This window comes from Humulus lupulus, chromosome 8, assembly GCF_963169125.1.
Source record: "Humulus lupulus chromosome 8, drHumLupu1.1, whole genome shotgun sequence".
NCBI classification, from domain to species: domain Eukaryota; kingdom Viridiplantae; phylum Streptophyta; class Magnoliopsida; order Rosales; family Cannabaceae; genus Humulus; species Humulus lupulus.
Genome location: NC_084800.1, coordinates 93,663,138 through 93,672,657, shown reverse-complemented (window position 1 = coordinate 93,672,657; position 9,520 = coordinate 93,663,138). Strand labels below are relative to the sequence as shown.

The 9,520-nt window shown below is 35.8% G+C and overlaps 1 long non-coding RNA gene across 6 annotated transcripts; it reads left to right on the top strand.

Annotated features, from left to right (window-relative positions):
• The first annotated feature begins 693 nt into the window (after window positions 1-693).
• LOC133798147 (uncharacterized) lies at window positions 694-8,601 on the top strand. Of its 6 annotated transcripts, XR_009875791.1 has the most exons (11): window positions 1,393-2,179; window positions 2,346-2,488; window positions 4,472-4,555; window positions 4,839-5,592; window positions 5,707-5,848; window positions 5,933-6,449; window positions 6,584-6,664; window positions 6,778-6,873; window positions 7,211-7,278; window positions 7,696-7,826; window positions 7,929-8,601. It is a non-coding gene; the product is annotated as an uncharacterized LOC133798147 (long non-coding RNA). The 6 variants fall into 6 exon arrangements; XR_009875790.1 differs by having other exon boundaries at window positions 1,390-2,179; window positions 7,211-7,826; XR_009875788.1 differs by lacking the exon at window positions 7,211-7,278 and having other exon boundaries at window positions 1,395-2,179.
• The last annotated feature ends 919 nt before the right edge of the window (window positions 8,602-9,520 follow it).

Sequence of the window (9,520 nt, the reverse complement as noted above, 5' to 3'; positions counted from 1 at the left end):
AATAATATAACTTTATTTCATCTGTTGAAAACTACTTAACCATTTAAACCATTTTCTATATTACATCATCGTGATGGTCTTACCCACAGCCGGTTACACTCAAAGGCGCGGTAGACTTTTCATATTAAAAAAACGGGTGTAATGCTAAGTGTTTATGTCTTTGTTCATCTACCCCAACTTTTCATTTCTTCCCTTTATTCTTTCCCAAATACTTTATGACCGAATCTGATATTGTGGTCGGAGTAAGATATTTCCCGGGGAGTATTAGACTATGGTGTCCCACATGGAATATGTGTAAGAATATTGAACTATTAATAAGAACATGTGTAACTCCACTAATCACCAATTGGTTTTTAGATGGAGCCTCATGATTCTTGTCATGGTATCAAGAGCCAATTCCCTAGCGGGCATTCGATCCACACCGATCCAAAAGAGTGAGCCAAGCCGCACGAGATCCGCATAGTGCGAAAAAACACTTAAGATCCAAAAAAATAAGCGAGCTGACAAAATGGGCCACTTGTGATCAGGTGATTCAAGATTGGTGAGCGAAAAATCGACACCATCTTGAGGGGGGATATTAGACTATGGTGTCCCACATGGAATATGTGTAAGAATATTGAACTATTAATAAGAACATGTGTAACTCCACTAATCACCAATTGGTTTTTAGATGGAGCCTCATGATTCTTGTCAGGGAGGCCTATGGAAAGGGAAGGTGCGAAGTCGGCTCACCGGTGGAGAGGCTCTTCTAGGTTCTCGGTAAGTTGTTCTTAGCTTGAGTAATTTTTTTTTTTTTGTGGATTTTTATTGAAAATTATAGGGACAATGTATGTTCGGTATGGGATATTTCTGTGTTCTTAGATGGAGGTTTATAAAGATTGCTTTTTTTTTATTTTCATTTTGTTAGTACTGTTTAATTTTTTTATCATAAATGTGAACTTTATAGGTTGCATGTCTTTAAATTTGAACTTTTTTTGCTTATCTTACCCACACTCTCCACATTTTTTCCTTTAAGAGCACTCACATTATGCTCTACAACTAATTTTTTGAAGTTCTTTACATGTTTTTGATTGAAATAGAGATTATTTACCATTTCTCTTGTTTTCTTGAGCTTGTACATAATTTGAAAGGAGCTTATTGTTTTGTGAGCTCTATTATAATATTAATTTGTTTTGTACTGTCCGCTAGTATTTGTAGCTGGATACATTAGTAAACTAATGTAGGTTCGTAAACATATTTTGCTCTAAGCTGGTAGAACAAATGTTTAAGCAGTTTATTATGGAAGAGATATAAGATTTTGAAACAATTTAATCATCTAAGATAGTTGACACCCTTTTAAAAACATACATCCACGTTTGAGATCTTTCTAGTTTTGAGAGGATCAGAGTCTGTCCTTAAGTTATCTAAAACAAATTCAGACACCCTTATCATATACAGAGAATTTCAACACATTAAGAGTTCTGAGGAGTCTACTTGCTACCTCACCGCCTTCGTTTGAATAGTTCTGAGGAGTCTACTTTCTACCTAAACTCTACCTGTTTTACACAACCCCCTAATAAGGGTCCCATAAGTGACAATGTCTAGTTCACACCCATTTGAAGTCATGTTTTGAACAATATTAGCCGCTTTTTTTATATTTCCATTCCTGCAGAAATATGTGAGAAGAGAATTGTAGGTGAACTCGTCAGGGACCAAGCCTTCCATTATCATCTGATCCATTAGTTGAGACGCTGCCTCCACTCCCCTGTTCTGACATAGCCCATCAATTAGAGTGTTGTAGGTCACTGCGTCTCTTGAAATCCCCTGTAGTTTCATCTGATCAAAAATCTCATCAGCTTCTTCTATCCTCTTATTTTTGCACAACCCATTAATCAAAGTATTTTATATTACCACATTTCAAGCGCAATCACTAGATTCCATTTCTTTAAGCAGATTCAAAGCTTCCCTAATCCTCCCTTTAGAACAGTGGCTATCAATCAATATGTTGTAAGTAAACTCATCAGGCTGGCAACTTTTGCTCTTCATCTCCTTGAATAGTTCCATTTCAAGGTCATGTTTACTGGTCAAGCAGAGACCTTGAATCAGGGAATGGAAGGTACAAGCATCCGGTAAAATCCCCTTGCTTGTAAGAACACGAGCAAGTTCAGTTTCCTCTTTGGCCTGGTTCTCCTTACACAAGGTGATAATCAAAGTGTTATAAGTGACAGTATTAGGGAAACAATCTCTTGAAATCATCTGATTGAGAATTTCCTTATCATATCTATGAAAGATATAATATGTGATATATTATTGCTTTTTAATGTTGGGATAAAAATGGGCACTCAGTTGGTGGCTTAGCTTTGCAGGTACAAAAATGTTTTGAGAGAAAGATACAACAACTGCAAGAACTTCAGGGTGACATTTGGGATTAACATCCATGGAATGTCTCGTCTGTCGAGCAGAATAAGTACACAAAGACGTCGTCAGCAGCTGCTTTCCCTCCCCAGGGGTACATTGAATTTCTTGTCTTTGAATTAGAATTAGATTTTTTTTAGTGTAGTGGCAGATATTTGCAGATATTTAGATCTTTGAAACTTGTTTTGAACTTATATTTGTTGTTTATGCTGCAATCTAGTGTAGATTTAAATTTTTTTGCAAGTGAATATCAATTTGGTCTGAGTTAACTCTTATTCTCGTTGTTGGGGTACACATTATTTTTTTTTATGAGAATTACTCATCCATGAGAAAAATCATCAAAATGGAGTTATGTTGTTATGGCCTATTTAACTTTGGTATGAAATGCTTATTCCCCTGTTATTGGTTGTCTACCAAACATAATCTTGCTGCTTATTTGAGAAAAATGTAGGATTTATGCCTTATTCAGCATAATTTCTTAATTTCTTTCCCTCAAACATTCGTTGGTCAATTCTAAAACTAATTATTTATTTTTGTTTTTGTTTATTTATTATTTTCATTATCTGTGTGATTAAATTGCACGAAGAATATATCATTGATAGTCGGACAGAAATCTAGCTCCAGTTTTGTGAAGAAAATTTATTGTAAGGCAAAGAAATAACATTTGGTTGGTTTTAATGTTCTCTCACTACTACAAAAACATCATTTTAGGACATTCACCTAGATGCAAGTCCTAAAAATAACTCCTGGACTTTTTAGGACTCGTGTTGCGAGTTTATAAAGAATTTCTTTAGGACTTGCTCAAACTATGTGTCTTCTAAAAGGTTGAGTTTTTTTTTTAACAAACACCCTCTGGACTTTTTAGGACACTCATTGCGAGTCTTTAAAGAATCTTTTTAGGACACCCATTGCGAGTCCTAAAAACTTACGTATCTTAAAAGTTTGAATTTTAAAAAATTACAAATTCCTTCTAATTTTTTTAACTAAAATTTTATTATATTAAATCACAAAGAAAAATAACACAATAGTCCATTCTCTCTCTCTCTCCTTGCTCTCTTCCCCCATTTCTCTCTCTCTCTCTCTCCTTGCTCTCTTCCCCCATTTCTCTCTCTATCTCTCTCTCTCACGAACTCCACAACCCAGCCACGGATGGCGGTGCTTTGGCCACCCCTTGCCTACACGCGCCGGCCCACGGCGTTCGCCGGCCCCCGAAAACCCCAGCCACGCGAGCCCATGGCCTCACACACCCCCAAGCCTAGTCGATGGAGCCTCCAAGTTCGGAAACTTTTGTAGGTTTCTCTCACGAAACCCCACTGCCCAGCCACTTACGGCGGCTCTCCGGCCACCCACTACCTACACGCGTCGGCGCAATGGACGCAGAAGGTCGGCGACCTTCGAACCCCGCGAGCCTAGCCCCTCACGCGCCACCCTCCTCCACCTAGAGTGGTTTGAAGTCGCGGTGGTGTTATTTTTCCCAAACTCTTCCAAGTGTTTTTCGACTGCCTCGAGCCACCTCGACCCAAACGAACACCACCAGTGCATTCCTTGTGCTTTGGGCATCAAAACCCACTAAAGGATTGATTATTTTCTTGAACCATTACCGTGGGTGGTGGCATTGCCGTTAACGTCGTAGCTCCGGCGGGAGCTTTGGCTATCAATTAATTTTTTAAAAATTAAAAATAAGATGAGTCCTGAAAATAATCTTTTAGGGCTCCTAAAAAACCTCAATTTTTAAGGCTCTCAGGGCACGAGTCTTAAAATGCATTTTTTGTAGTAGCGTCTATGTTAAACTATTCACTTATGTTTATTAATATAGGGAATGTGACTTTGGTGTGTTATTTCTGTTTGCTTTATTGGTTTTAATTGCATAATGATGAGTACAATTTATTTCTTTTTCCATGTTTAAGTTAAAGTTTTTGAAAAATGAAGAGTGAACATTATAAGTCGAAGTTTTTTTGTGGTGTTGTTATGTTTTGTAGTTGCTTTACATTGGAACCTTGAAAATAATTATGCTCATCAATTTTTGTGGATATTAGACCATTATTTTTTGTTGTTTTCTTATTATTATGTTTTGTAGAGACATGACGGTTAAACGAAAACATGAGAATGCTGCTAAGAAGGATGAAGGGGCTGTTAAGAAAGAGAATTTGGAGGATCTCATGTGAGTTTTGTATTTTTAATTGTTGGTGAATTGGTTAGGTCAAACTCATTTGAAAAACATTACGGCTTGTTTTATTTTAAGCATTGCTTATCTATTCTATTGTTAATACAAACTTTGGAAAAAAACTCAATCTGAAAGAGGCGGAATTGAGAGTTTGGTTAGAGAGCAAAATAGGCTTCAAAATGCTAAGGTCTGTGTTCCAATTTTATGTGTTTTAAAAATTTTGCCAACTTATAAATTAGAGTGCTTGAACGCTTCACTGACTTTGGATATTTTTTATTAGATGCAAAGGCTCTTGCTAGGAAGTGGAAGGCTGCATTCAATTTGGTTTCCACAAGTAAGTCTAAGAAGCAGAAGGAGGTTGTTCCATCTGATTTGGAAGAGTCAGATGGAAATGTCAAGGAGGAGATTACTGAAGATGATGAAGGGGCATTTGAAGTTGATTCACGCAAAATGATTAATCAGTGCTCTTTCGAAAGGATTGTGCGGATAGTGGATACATTGACGGATGAACTGAAGGCAATGGTAAGAGAGGATGGATTGGGGCATATTTGAGGGTTGATTACCCCTATATACAGTGAGCTAGTTAAATGGCTCTTTGACTGCGTAGATGTTGGTGGCAACTGCCTTAACTTATATGAGAAGAATGTGCCAATGTCCCAAAAAAAAAAATTCAACAGGTTATGGAGGTTCCTGATGGGAATGTACTGATCGACATTGACACAAAGGTCGGTGATATGGAGTTGGCGGTGCAACTAAATAGTAAAAATAGAATCAGCTTACAGTATTGGAGAAATAATTGTTAGAGTATGGTGAGGTTGGTAGTTTTTTCTTGGCGAGTTTTGTCCTTGTCATCCTTGGGAGCATCCTGGTTCCAGGTACCGAGAACACCATGCATTCTAGTTATATCGGTGCCGTTATTGATCCTGCCAAGATGAAGTCTCAAAACTGGGCAACTCATGCATACAATGAAATCTGTGGGGAAGTATAAAGCTCACCGCTTAATTCATGCAAAAGGTTGTTGTGCCTTTCTACAGGTAGTTAATTAATTTTGTAGGAATACTTAGACCAGTGATGACCATTTATTTTCCTTGTTATTTTATTTTATACACTATGCTCTGTTCATTTCTAATAATATTTTATTTTGGTAGTTGTTGTACTTCAATCATATTGACATTCCGAATATGGTTGTCGACCATAGTGTCTCCCCAATAAGATTTTGGACGGACAACAAGGAAATCAGGAGTCAAGACTTATGTATGTCATAATGGGGAGTATGGTGCCTACAAAACAGTAAGTATATTCCTTTTTGTATTGTTTATTACTTAAAGAAAAATTTTGTAAATTTAAAATTGGAATCTATTTGTTTGCTTTCAGGTTTGTGTTGTTGATGAACTGCATGCAAAATGAGTCATCAATTGGATTCGTTGAATTCAAATGAGGCAAGCAGTGTGAATGAGGATGTCAGGTGCTTAACTAACAAGGTTATGACAATGAGTCATCAATTGGATTCGTTGATGACAACGATTGTAGGATTACCCGTGTCAATCAAGGTTATGATTGCAAGCGAGCTTAAGCATCTTAAAGTCGGCACTTCGGTGGTGGATGCCCCAGTGAAAGAGGGTGATGTGGGTGCGAAAGATATCGAAGGCCAATCTGTGCATGATGCAGGTGTAGATCACATTATGGACGTGACCAATGTTTATGAAGATGTCAATGCTTTTGGAGACTCTTTTAATAATCCAAAGGAACGCCACAAGTGGGGGGACGTTGGTTATGCGAATTTTCAGTCAAAGGAAGGGACTGTAGTTGGATCTTTCAAGCTCTCCATGGTTGTATCCTTGCTGATGTTCAAACTGGTTGAGTTTGTCTACAACACATACCTTCAAGATTTGTAAGTGTCGCTTGGGTATACTCACTTTCATATTAGGTCTTTAACTTGTTTTTTTGGTATATTTCAATATTTTTTTTTATGTTATTAAAAAAAGTTGTGTGGTATTTTCTTATAATTTTTTTTTTCAATGTCAGTTGTGTTAGGTACATTGTGTGTGATTACGGGATCTATTATTGGATTGTGCCTGCATAAGGTCTCTTGAGCCTGAGCAAATGGTGCGGGGAGAGGCAAGTATTCATGATCAAATTTTGTGTAGATAAGTCTTCATTTTTTGTATTCTTTGTTATCTGTGTTTTGAAAGTAAGCTAGTTGTCTTATTTGTCCTCAGATAATATCAGCCTTCGCCAGAATTATGACATTTAAAGAGCGAATGAAGTACCCTAACACCACACCTTTGATTTGGTACATTCCAGCCAACATTTCTGTAAGGACCCTTTTATTATTTTCTTTTTGTATTTATTTTTTTGATTGACTGAAAGAGAGTAGATGTGACTGGTTTTAGATAATAATTTTCAAATTTGATCTTATTGATTAAAATTTTCATTTTCTTATTATAGAATATTTTTTTTAAATTAGAGAGATTGTAGCTGGATTTCCTTAGTTAAACAGATTTCACCATAGGTTATGGCCTTTGTGATCAAAACCCTCTGTACTTTTATCATGTCAGAGTATAAGTTTTTATTTTTGAATTCAAAGGTACTCTGCCTAATTTTTTAACCTTTATTTTATCCCACAAAAATATCTTGGGGATGATTTCCCAGTTCGTAGAGTAGCTTATGAAAACAAATGGAGGGAGTTTCACTATGGTGATTTCCGGAGATGTCAAGGGGTAACAATTTTTTTTTTTATGTTTGCAATTTTCCTTTGAACAAATACATTTGAATGGTAACTTTTTTATTACAAATAACTGCTTCTAATACTTGGTAAAATAATGTGTAGATGTTAATACCCGTTTTCATCAAAGAGGGTCTAAATATGGTTAAGTAGTTCATGGCAAGAGTAAAAATAAGGCCAATAAACAAACAATAATTTGGGACCCTAGAGATACAGATAGTGAGAAAGAAACCAAAGTTGAACATACCCAAGAAATGGTAATGTGCTGCATTTAGTAAAACTTACAAGGGAATATTTATTTTAATATGTGTACTGACTATGATATTTGTTCTATGTTCCTTTGATGGATTTTTTCCGTTGGCCATATTGGATGTGTTGTTCAAATATGAAATTTGTGGCACACAATCCCAAGGCTTCACATTTACTTCCTTTGAAATTGGGTTTGAGAGCGGTTTGCCCCAACATGAGAATGACTTCGACTCCAGCGTACCTGTTTTAAAGTTTATGGGAGCGTTAGGTGATGGGAATGGCATTGTGTACGAGGTAAGATACTCCCCTTATTCCATTATTATAAACCCATTTAGGAATGATCTATCTGTTATTGGCTGAGTCTATTTTTATTTTAAAACAATTTGATGTTGCAAGTACCGTTTCGGTAACGAAATAATATCACACGAGAATAAATGTATGGAGCAAGTAGTACGGGAAATCGATGACCATTTTTCAGTTTGAATTTGGTTCCTCTAGTGAAGCTACAACTACTTCTTTATTGGCCAAAGATGATGCTAAACAGGGACTACTTTGCAGTCCAAGCAAGGACAGCCCTGACAAGAGATTCTCTACAAAGAAAGGCCAGCGCGCAAACATGATACCAGCTGTTTCATCTAGGACAAGAAGTGCAGCCAAATACGTCGTTGCACGTAAGCTCAATGTTGAGGAGACTATTCCTTCAGTCCATTCTCTTTTGATTTGTTTTTCCAAGATTGCAGTTTCTGTTGTGTGGGCAATTTTTTTGGTTCTTTTGGTTGAAGCCTCAATTAATTGGAACCTTTTTAGGTTGTATTGGTTGCAGTCTTTGTCTTTTGGAACTATGTCTCTGTTAGGCAGGATTAGTTTGTTATGTAATTTCGTTTATGTAAGTTTATTACGTTGGCTCCTCAGACTTTGGGAGGGAGTAAACCTTGAGCAAATAGACATTTTTTTTACTATAAGTGTAAGTGGTAGAACTCTAACAAGTTATATGCATCTTAAAAATATCATACAATCAAAATTTATTACTAAATATCATTTTTAATAAATAAAGTTACATTCGTAGATAGACCAATTCGTAAACCTTGATTGTCCATTTATCTAGATTTAGTCTCTCAAATGTGTACTTAAATCCATTATCTCGTACATCAGCAGCTGCTTTCAATAAATAATGTCAACTTTTAAGTGGTATAGAGAAGAGACAACCATTTCAATATCTTTTTTTAAAAAATGACAGCAGTCATCATAAGAATGAGATTTACAAAACTTACAGATATTAACCATATAGTGTGAAGTGAGTTTATTTGAGTTTTGTAGTTTAGGTGTAAAAGAACAAGAAAATAAAGAAATATTGCATAAAATGGTAAATGGGGAGCGGTTTACCCATCACACCATGTGACAAGCTTTTATACATAAAACTCCATATTTATAATAATTATTAAAAAGAAAATCCATGTATAAAAAACCATGATTAGATAAAATAACAAAGGCCGGAAGAAAATCGTCCATGATACTTCAAAGAAATCAAAGGAACAATTCAAGTTACAATACAAAACATGGAACCAATAACTAGTCTTAACTAAACTTAAGTGTTAGGAAGAAAGAGACACAAAAACACTTGGACAAATTAGCTACCAACCCAATAAGCGTTACGTTGGGTTAATAAAACATTAACTTAAACAAATTTGCTAAGGATATAACAGACAAACACACAATGAATGTCTTCAGCATATTGCATGTAACACTCTACTACCCTAAAGTCGTTATCATGTGATTTTAAAATGTGTCATTAGCTCGCTAATCGAAGTATTAGACCAAAAAGTGTGGTTAATTAAAATGAAGACTCATTTAAATAAGATTTTAGTATAAAAGGGTTGGACATTCATTTAAATCATGAAAGTGTTACATTGAGATCCCACAATACTATTTAAAAACATATTTACAACTTAAAAAGTTACTTTACAGTCGACCTAAGCGAAAAAATCAAA